This window comes from Centruroides vittatus, unplaced genomic scaffold (genome assembly GCF_030686945.1).
Source record: "Centruroides vittatus isolate TY-2023 unplaced genomic scaffold, ASM3068694v2 contig_817, whole genome shotgun sequence".
In the NCBI taxonomy this organism is placed as follows: Eukaryota; Metazoa; Arthropoda; class Arachnida; order Scorpiones; family Buthidae; genus Centruroides; species Centruroides vittatus.
The window spans coordinates 53,312-62,947 of NW_027122532.1; the positions used below are offsets into that span (position 1 = coordinate 53,312).

The 9,636-nt window shown below is 32.8% G+C and overlaps 1 protein-coding gene across 1 annotated transcript in view; it reads right to left on the bottom strand.

Moving 5' to 3' along the window:
• LOC136982216 (major facilitator superfamily domain-containing protein 6-like) overlaps positions 1-9,636 on the bottom strand; it is a 54,114-nt gene that overhangs the window by 17,444 nt on the left and 27,034 nt on the right. Inside the window, exon 2 of the mRNA XM_067278653.1 lies at positions 3,167-3,335. The gene's annotated coding sequence lies outside the window, so the exon portion shown is untranslated. The remainder of the gene's footprint in view (positions 1-3,166; positions 3,336-9,636) is intronic.

Here is a 9,636-nt window from a genome sequence, read left to right on the forward strand (position 1 = left end):
AATCAAATATAAAAATATAAAAAAAACTGCTCTTTTCTAAATTTAACTGCAGATAGCTTATGCTTTAATTGACTTGATTAATTACAAGGTATTTTTTTTTATTAGTCAGCTCCATTTTAAATTAGTAACTATAGTTATACTTATTTAAAAACTTTTGCAATTTTATTTGTAATTCTTCAATAATTGTCTGACACATTATGTTTCAATGCTTTATTTATGTTTCAGAATTGTTACAATATTTCATTTAAACTTTTCAATGTAAACTAATTCTGATATATAATTTAGTCACTTTTATAGCTTTTTTTCTGAATCAACAGATGGCTAATACTAGCAATTGTTATATTTATAAGAATAGTGAATTAATATAATTTTAAAGAATTCAACTAAAAAATATTGTAAATAATCTAATCAGATTACAATAAATAATGGAGTGGTGTGCATAGTATAAAGTTACTTGATCTTGATATCATCAGAAAATAAACTATTTTTATTTAAGTTACATTTGAAATATTTATAATTTCCCACATCTAGGTATTAAAATTTAAAAATAAATTGAAGTATATCATTGAAAAATGAAATTTGTATTCCCAATCCAACTATTAACTGATTTTAATAGTATAAATAATTACATCAGATTATTATTTACTAAAATATAAACAGAAAATCAAATGTTTAAGAGATTTCAGGAATCAATTTTATTTGCATAAGATTTTTTTAAAGACTTTTATTGTTCTACAAACCTTCATATCCCAATTACGATTTGTTCTATCATTCTTCAACTAGAAAAATGGTTTAAAGAAAGCTATTACTGTTCTAATATTGGAAAAACCCTCAAATTAGTGAGCATAACTTATTTGGTTTTAATTCTTTTTATCATGTATCATTACACACATGGATATATAGTTGGATGCAACACTGCTTACTATTAGACTCATTACAAATACAGTAAACTTTTAATTATTGTAATCAGAAATAATGTTATCAAAATTAGAAGGTGCCAAAACTAAGTTAAAATACACTACAAAAACTTCATTTATCATCTTCATTTATCATCTTTATCTTTGAGTGAACAGTCATTTTAAAACTCTCTTTTCATGTTATCAGTCTCAACATGTGGCTGATAAAATATAATCATCAGTTACTGTTATCAGTCTTAATCAGTGTTTTTAAACATTAATAGTTTTAATCATTATTTGCTTACAATACAACAGTTTAAATTACTGGCATTATGCTATCAATAAATCTGATAGCAGACAAACAATCTGGATAAATTACACTATTATTAGTAATAACTATAATTAATTAATCTTTAAATTGTTTTAATGTGTCCTTTACTCTAAATATAATCAGAATTTTTTGTAATTTTAGTCTATTTACTTTGCTTAATGTTATCAGTTTATGCAAATCTGAAAGTGATTACAAGCATATCTTGCTAACACAATAGATTATTTGCTTTAAAGTTGTGGTTTGGAGTATATTGCCTTAAAGCAGAGGTTTTTAATCATTTTTATTCCACGGACCCCTTTTCTAGATAGGTAAAGATCACGGATCCCTTCTCAGACCCCATAGAAAAACAACACACGATACAATATAGTAATATATGTGCATCTTTCTTAATACAATAATTAACAATTTCACACAATAATACAAAAATAATAAAAGAAGTTAATTTTTATCTTTACAAGCCCACAGACCTCTGATAATTTTCTATCAAATCTTTGGAGTCTGCAGACCCCTGGCTAAGAACCACTGCCTTAAAGCTAAACACCATTATTTTATATTTTTACTTTTGCTAGTAAATATAAAAGCCTAAAAACATATAGTATCATGTATTAAGTGCACAACAGATCTAAGCCTAAAACAATGCAAAACTAAAAATAAAAAAAAACCTTAAGAGCAAGACTTGTACTGTACTGAAGAAGAAAAAAAAACCTTAAATGTAATTGAAAACTGCCATATTAATAAAACATCTTGAAGTGAAGGATGCAGATAATAAGCAAAGTCTAATGACAGAATGATATAAATCAAACTACAACAGTTGCTGGGCAGAATCTGCCCCACCAACATATGACACATCACTCAAATGACAAATAGATACAAGATATTTGTGGCCACCTATTACAACTTATGCACAACTGGGTCCACCAATCAAAAAGTTTAAGCATCATTGATGTAAATCATCACAGAGTAATTTATTTGAAACTATATACACCATTATTTATATTGTACACTTGTTACAATTAACAACAAAGAGAGAAAATTGAAACTATGAAATATCATCCTTATAGTCAAAACAATGACAAGTAAAATGATTACATCATAACAAAAAATAAATAAAAACAAACACATAATAAAAAAAATTAACCAATTAACAACAAGATAAATTTCTCAACAACTTACATAAAATTATTCAATAGTTGACTTGACAAACTTATAATGCAAATTTTTAAAAAATACTCATAAATTTACTCTCACCTCTCCCCTTAAACTGTACAGTAATTAATAGGCAGATCCTGGTAGGAAGTGTAAATTTATATATCATTGTAGTATTAAAAACTTAACGGTACAATTAAAAACATTTAAAGTAAATATATCCATTTTGCTAACAGAAAGAAAAAAAATTATTAAGTTTCTGCTACAGTAAGTAAATATGCTGGCCCACCAGTGGCAAAGTGGTTCCGTTCCCCAAACATTGGGAGTTCGGTGGTGGGTTCGCGCCTCTGGGCACAAAGAGTTTTCCGGGTTTTTCTTCAAGTTATTACAGATCCACGTGCCCAGGCCGTTGGCGAGGTGCGAACCCACGACCCCACGTGTACTGTACATAACGTTACGCAAGAAAATTAAATAGACTGTTGCAAATGGCATAGAAGAGTACTTATTACCATCATTATTCGGTACCCATTATTCATTACTCATCTTCGATTAGGAAGGATTTCAGCATAATTTAAACTATTCGCTTTTTTAAAGTAAAATATTTATTTACTATACTTTAAACAAATAAACATAAATTATCATTAGCAGTGTACTTTCGCCACCTTGTATCACTTCTTTATCTCGCGTTAGTTCATTAAACTGAAGTTTCGAGTTTAAATTACGAAATATTTAATGCTGACTTATGTAAAATTTACGTAATTTATATTTTCGAATATGTTTTAAATCGACTTACCTTAATTTAGTCGCAGATTACGGCTTTTTGAAATTAAACAGAAGCACGAAAAATCCAGCCAACAGCCACGTGCTTAACAAGGAAATCGAGCTGAAGTTGCAATGAGTCTGTAAAGCTTACGTGCAGAGGTCGCTCTTGTTGACTTTTCTTGATGAAATCGAGATTATCACTACACGTATCGTGGAAGACGAGATTAAAAATTCACTTTTAATCAATATAATTATCTTTAAATATCGAATTAAATATTCAAGCATATTTTTTTCTATAAACAGCAAAATGAAAAGCTTTCTGAAATGTTTATTATAAATCAGTGGCGTGCCGTGACATTTGATGATAGGGAAGCTGTGTTTCCGTAATATGCCGACTTCCAGGGGCAATCAGTTAATTGCGCGTCAGTGATGGCCTAGGGCAGTGATTCTCAAAGTGGGGGTCGTGAAAAATATTTGGGGGGTCGCTGAAAAATTGATGCCAGATCAATGTTTTTTCAAATATTTTATAAATTTACTATGGATTCATGTTTAGAAATAATAGAAATAAAAAATATATAAATTAATTTTTACTATTGCACATATAAATAATAAAAACAATATAAATATTAAAATACGAGCCTAAATATAATATTAATAAATTTGTGCGCTATTGGGGAATCCCCCGAGTTCCACTCTCCATCTAAACTATGATAGAACAGCATTGTCATTTGGAACGGTGGTCGCTAGCAGCATTGCGTCTGTAGACAAGTCGAGTTAGAAATACAGTAGAGCGTCTATTATCCGAAAACCGATCAATCGAAAGCGTTTCAGTAGGCTAATTCGAATTTCCGCTAGTGCTGTGGCGCTGCAATATTTGGCTATGTCTTGGGATACTCAGATATTATTTTAGTTGATATGTGTTTTTAGCTGGCAGCACTGGCGCGATCATGAGAGGGTACTTAAGGACGCGCCAGTATTTGAACGAGACTTTTTTCCTATCGTGAGTGGTAAGTTTTGCTTGTTTTTCTGAGGACTGTGTTGTGCTGAATCGGAACGTTTTGAGACGAGATTAACTTCCGAAATATAATGTTTTTTGTTTTTATATTCTTCAATATATTTATTTTGTTTGTGAAAAATACAGTGAAGAAATAATTTTAAAAAAATTTCGTTAGTCTTAACATTGACAAAAATTCAACGCAAAGCGGCACGCAACGAAGAGAAATTTCAACATGGAATAGATTAATTAAACAAAAGAAATTAACTCCTCCCGAATTTAAATTAACCCCCTCCCTCCGAGATGTTTTTCTACACATAGTCATTCTTCGGGGGTCCTTCGAAATTTTTAAGTGCAAAAGGGGGTCGCCGACCAAAAAGTTTGAGAAACACTGGCCTAGGGCAGGATGGCGAATCTTTTTCAATCCGCGTGCCATATTGTAAGCATACTTAGCTTTAAAGATGTTAATGCGTGCCAACGTCTTAGACTTCGAATAATGGTATTTAAAGAAATTAAACGAATACGCTTTAATTCGAATAAATGTAAAAAAATCTGATTGAAAAAAAGATGATCAGGTGATAAACAGAAAGGATGATTCAAAAAAGACAGAAATCATATGATACATTAGTGCCAGATGATTTCTCTTACGTGCCACTTTGGGCACGCGGTGCCATAGGTTCGCCGTCCCTGGCCTAGAGTCCATTCGTACGTGCGCAGTGGCGGAAGAGACGTATCTGACAAAAACCGACAAAAAAGAAACATAAAATAAACATATACTAATTACAAAATAGTTTGCTTTAGGACAATCAGCCGTTCGGACATCCTGGACGTCGATGTGGTTTTTCGATGTCGATCGAAGGTGGTCCCGGACAGTGGCGTTGACAAGTCTGTAGGGCACGGGGAGACTTCCTCTGTTGCATCGGGGACACGGTCTAAGTCCGAAGTGGCACGGGTTACAGGTTGGCACAATAGACGAGAGACTGTTGTTTTTGCGCGTCGACACACGGCGTTTTGGTTATTCGGAACGTTAACCGAGTGCCAGGTGTCCTCGATTGTCGGGGGATATCAATCTCCGTTCTTTCTTTCGTCCATTTAATTGGTCGTTCTCCCTCAATTACGCTTCCCGAGTGGTTGGTCCCTTTTTACTAAACGTAACGAGACTCTTACCCGGAGCGGGAGAAAAGTCCAAAACCGAAGACGAATTCGATCTTCCACCGATCATAGGAGGACTTTCTTCCGCGGTTTATGGTTTCTGCCTGGCAGTTTGATGTAAATAATGGGTGTCCGACTACAAAAGACTTTTACCTATGTTTTGTTAAACTAATAAATTTTTCTCTAAATTAACCGTTTTTTCGCTTCTTTCGTTACGGGTCGGACCTGTCCGGAACCTCACATTTCCATAAAGTTTTAAACAAGTACTGGAAAATGACAAAAATAAACAATTCATGTATTTTAGAACTAAAATACAAACAATACATACATAATACAAATTGATACGATACAAACAATGATAGAAAAACTTGGTTTATAAAAAATTAAAAAAAAAACAACTCCATTCGGCGATTTTTCCGCAAAGTCGATAGCAAATTCATTACTTTATGATAAAAGTCGCCGATCGTCGACTCCATCGACGTATTTGAAAGCTCTTTTTCTATCGAAAGTGACGCTAGCGACCACAATCTTTCCTCCGACCGAGTGAGTGTTCCTGGCCAATGTATGAATTTGCTTCGTGGTCGAAAAACTGCGCTCGACAGACCACCGGTAGATGGTACCGTAAAAATTAATAATATTAAATCGTATATAATTCTTTCAGTACGTCTTTGTTCGGATCGTCATTAATTAATACTTTTTATGTCTAAGAGTTACTCGTCGATATAGTCCGGACACGAATAAAAATATGTGCAATTCGCCACGTAATTTATCAATAGATAAAGCAAAAAATTTCCCATAAAATTTACTTAATTTAAAGAATTAAAACACGCTTTGGAAAAATTGTTTTTCATAATATTAAAATTATTAACATGTAAAAGTGATAAAAATTCTAAAGACTTTGTCTGAAAATCTGTCAATATAATTACAGTATAATTAAAAGAAAATTATAATCAAATTATAATTTAATAATATAATCAATTTATCAAATTATAATCAAATATAACTTTGCAAAAAAAGTACATAAAAATAACATTGAGTACTCTACGTTTTAAATCTTAAAACAATTCACTTAGTCAGACTAGCTCCCTACCAGTGGCTAAGGGATAGAATCGTTGGAAGCGTTACGCGTGTGTAGCTTCCACCAGCTAAACCGGGTGAGGTTGGTGCTCTGTAAAGCGCATACGCCAATGTCCTCTGGCTGCCTTTACGCCATTTCAGTTATTTCGCCGTGGAAGCTGTCTCGGAAGCGCTTCCATTCCGCCACAGATATTCGAATATACAATAGCAATCCTATCGTTTTTTTCACATGTAGTATAGAAATTTGTAATAAGATACTTAATGCGGTTATAATAAAATATTAATTTTAATTAATTCAAAGTCTGTACGTTAAAATATGAAAATTTATATTTTAAGAAAATACAAGGAAAGGTCATTGGAAGGTGAAAGCGGCGCTTCCACCGCTTCCAACTACGGCACGCCACTATTATAAATGTTAAGGTCGGATAATCGAGACGCTAAGCCGTCTGATCGCGTCTGTAAAGAACTCAGGATTATTGGAAATTGTTTGGTTACCTGTAATTCTGTATTGAGCCATTGTTGAACCTGTAAGCCCAAAGGAAGGAAAGAATACAAAACAAATTTAATAACAATTTAAATATTTCTTGAAGTAAGCGATCATCTTGCCAGCATCATATCTGCCAAATGATCGTCAGAACTATCCGGTGGAAAGGACGTATTTGTTTCTCGAAGATATAATTAGCGTTGTGTTTTAATTGATTGAATTGGATTTAACGAGAGAACCAGCATTCTAAAACTGCGTGGCCTGCCTTTTATGGATGACCTAATCTGCAATAGGATTGGATTATTGGTATAAAGAATGCAACATATGGGCAATCTGCCAAGGAGAATGTCGCCCAGAAGGTTTTTTTTATGGGAAACTGGCCCCTATTTAGAATAGACGTGTGAAGAAAACCCTGAAACTCCCTCTTTTAAGCACCCTCCTGTTCAGTGGTTTTATCCACTCGGTCACTGTCCGCCAGTAGGATTTACTTGCAATAGGGTCGTCCAGTATGGATTACTTTGTATGGGAAACGCTATATTAGCCATGTTAAACTTTTTCCATCGCACTCGAATTTGAATCCCCACGGCATTAGGTCGACATCTTACAAGCAGTCAACTAGATAATTATTGTCTGAATTAAGATAATGATATTTTTTCAGCGATTTTGTCATCTTAATCTTATAATATAATCGAGATGGGGTTGATAATAATAATAAGCCAGAGCCCAACCGGTTAGGAGTTGAAAGTTGAAATTTGGTATAAAGTTAGGGTACTTCATGAGAATGAGAATGCACACTAAGAAGGGATTTTTTGGAAATCCCCGCGGGGAAGAGGAAGAAGGATAATATAGTAGAAAGGTTAGAAGTACGAGATAATCTAATAATCTTAATCTTTGCTGTTGTTACTTTTTCCCGAGCAACGTCTGGCTCATCTGCTAGTTAAGAATATACTTGTATAACCATGATTCAAATTACCTACTATATTATTATAATTGGAGAAACAGTGTGTCAAACAATGGACGTCCACTTTATTTTGCATACAAATTTCTTTCGAAGAATTTAACTAACTTGCCTAGTTTCGTTCTACAATTATGATAATGTCTGATATGAAATATTGTCTATTATATAGCGATATTATTTATAAATTTACGTGTAGCCTACAGATTATACAATACGTTAAGAACAGTTTATAAATCAGTATAACATAATAATTATATAGCTGTATCATTACGTATGATATAGATGTGCAAAGGGATTATTTGTTTGTTTGTATACGGCAACGCAACCCTCGGGCGATCTGCCGAGAAAAATGCCTCCCGGGAAGATTTTCTATGGTAAACTGGCCCTTAATTAAGTGTTACAAAATGAAGAAAATCCGGAAAACTCCACGTAGCCAGCCGGGAGGTTGGTGAGGCGCGAACCCACGACCATCAGTTTTCAGTGCTTTTGTCTACTCGGCCACTGTTGGAGTGTAAACAAATTAAAGAAAGTAAAAGGAAAATAAGGGGCAATAGAAGCGGTAAGCAACATATCAGAAGATATTCTTAAAATTATAACATAGAGTATTAAACCTCCCCCTTGCACTAACTCTGCGTTTAATCTTCCCATACATTCTTGCAGATTAACACATTTAAACCAGAATACTTATAGAAACATTCTGATTTGAATATGTAATTTTATTTTGTTTTATTTTTCAAAAATTTCAATTTTTAAGGGTTTATATTCGAATATTGTAATGTACGTTAGATATTTGTCTTTGGGTTTTGTAATTTTAAACCTTTGCTGTATTTTAAATCCTCGCTGTGTAACGCTATTTAGTGTTTATAATGTTTAATATCTTGAATGCAGTCTATTTTTATGCAAATTGTCTGAAATCGCAGCATAAACGAGTAAAATATGATATCAGGTAATAGTAAAATTGAAAAAAGTATGGTCGTAGCACTTTCTTATCTTCTAAACAAAAGGAAACAATCTAGTTTTTTTTAATCATCAGTTATTTTTAACTTTTTTAACTGTTGTTTTCCTTGTTTACATCCCGTTAAAACATTCCAATTAAAATCCTATAAATTTTTTTTTGTATTCAAGTGTTGTCATATATTTTCATTTAATTGATTTTAAAATATTTAGTTAATTAATTCGTAGATTAATCATTTGAAATGAAATCTTTTCGAATTACAATTAGTTCTTTAAATTTAGTAAATTCATTAATTAATATGCTATTGTAATAAATAAAGTTATTAGGAGGGCTTTGCCCCCAATCGCTTCACCCATTTGTTCAAATGTTTCGTGACGATTCATCGATTTCCGAGGCCTCCATTTTATTTATTTATTTATTTATTCCTGAAGATATTAAGCCAAGCATTGTATGTGTAAAAGATTAATTTATTAATTTTTGGCAATTATTTAAAACGTAAATGTTTAAACATTACTTTCACTTCTATATTTTTCTATCTGTTTGTCTTTCCGTATACTTTGTCTATTTTAATTTATGCCCGTCAACGAACGAGTGGATAAAACCATTGAACACTATTTGGCACGAGCATTGAGCCATAAGATAAGGAATCATCCTACCACTCCGTATGCTCTAGGATCAAATCCGGGAGAGCAATCCCAATGAGATAGATGAAAGACGAGACCAGACATAGAAAGCTTAGGAGCAGGAGGACCCGATTAACTACCGATGCAAACCGGAAGTCACGTTATTTCAATTCAAAATTTTTCTCCTGAAAGAAGTTAGGTAGATGACCGGCAAGACTCCATTGCTAACGGAAAAGTATGATGTGCAAGGGCAAGACA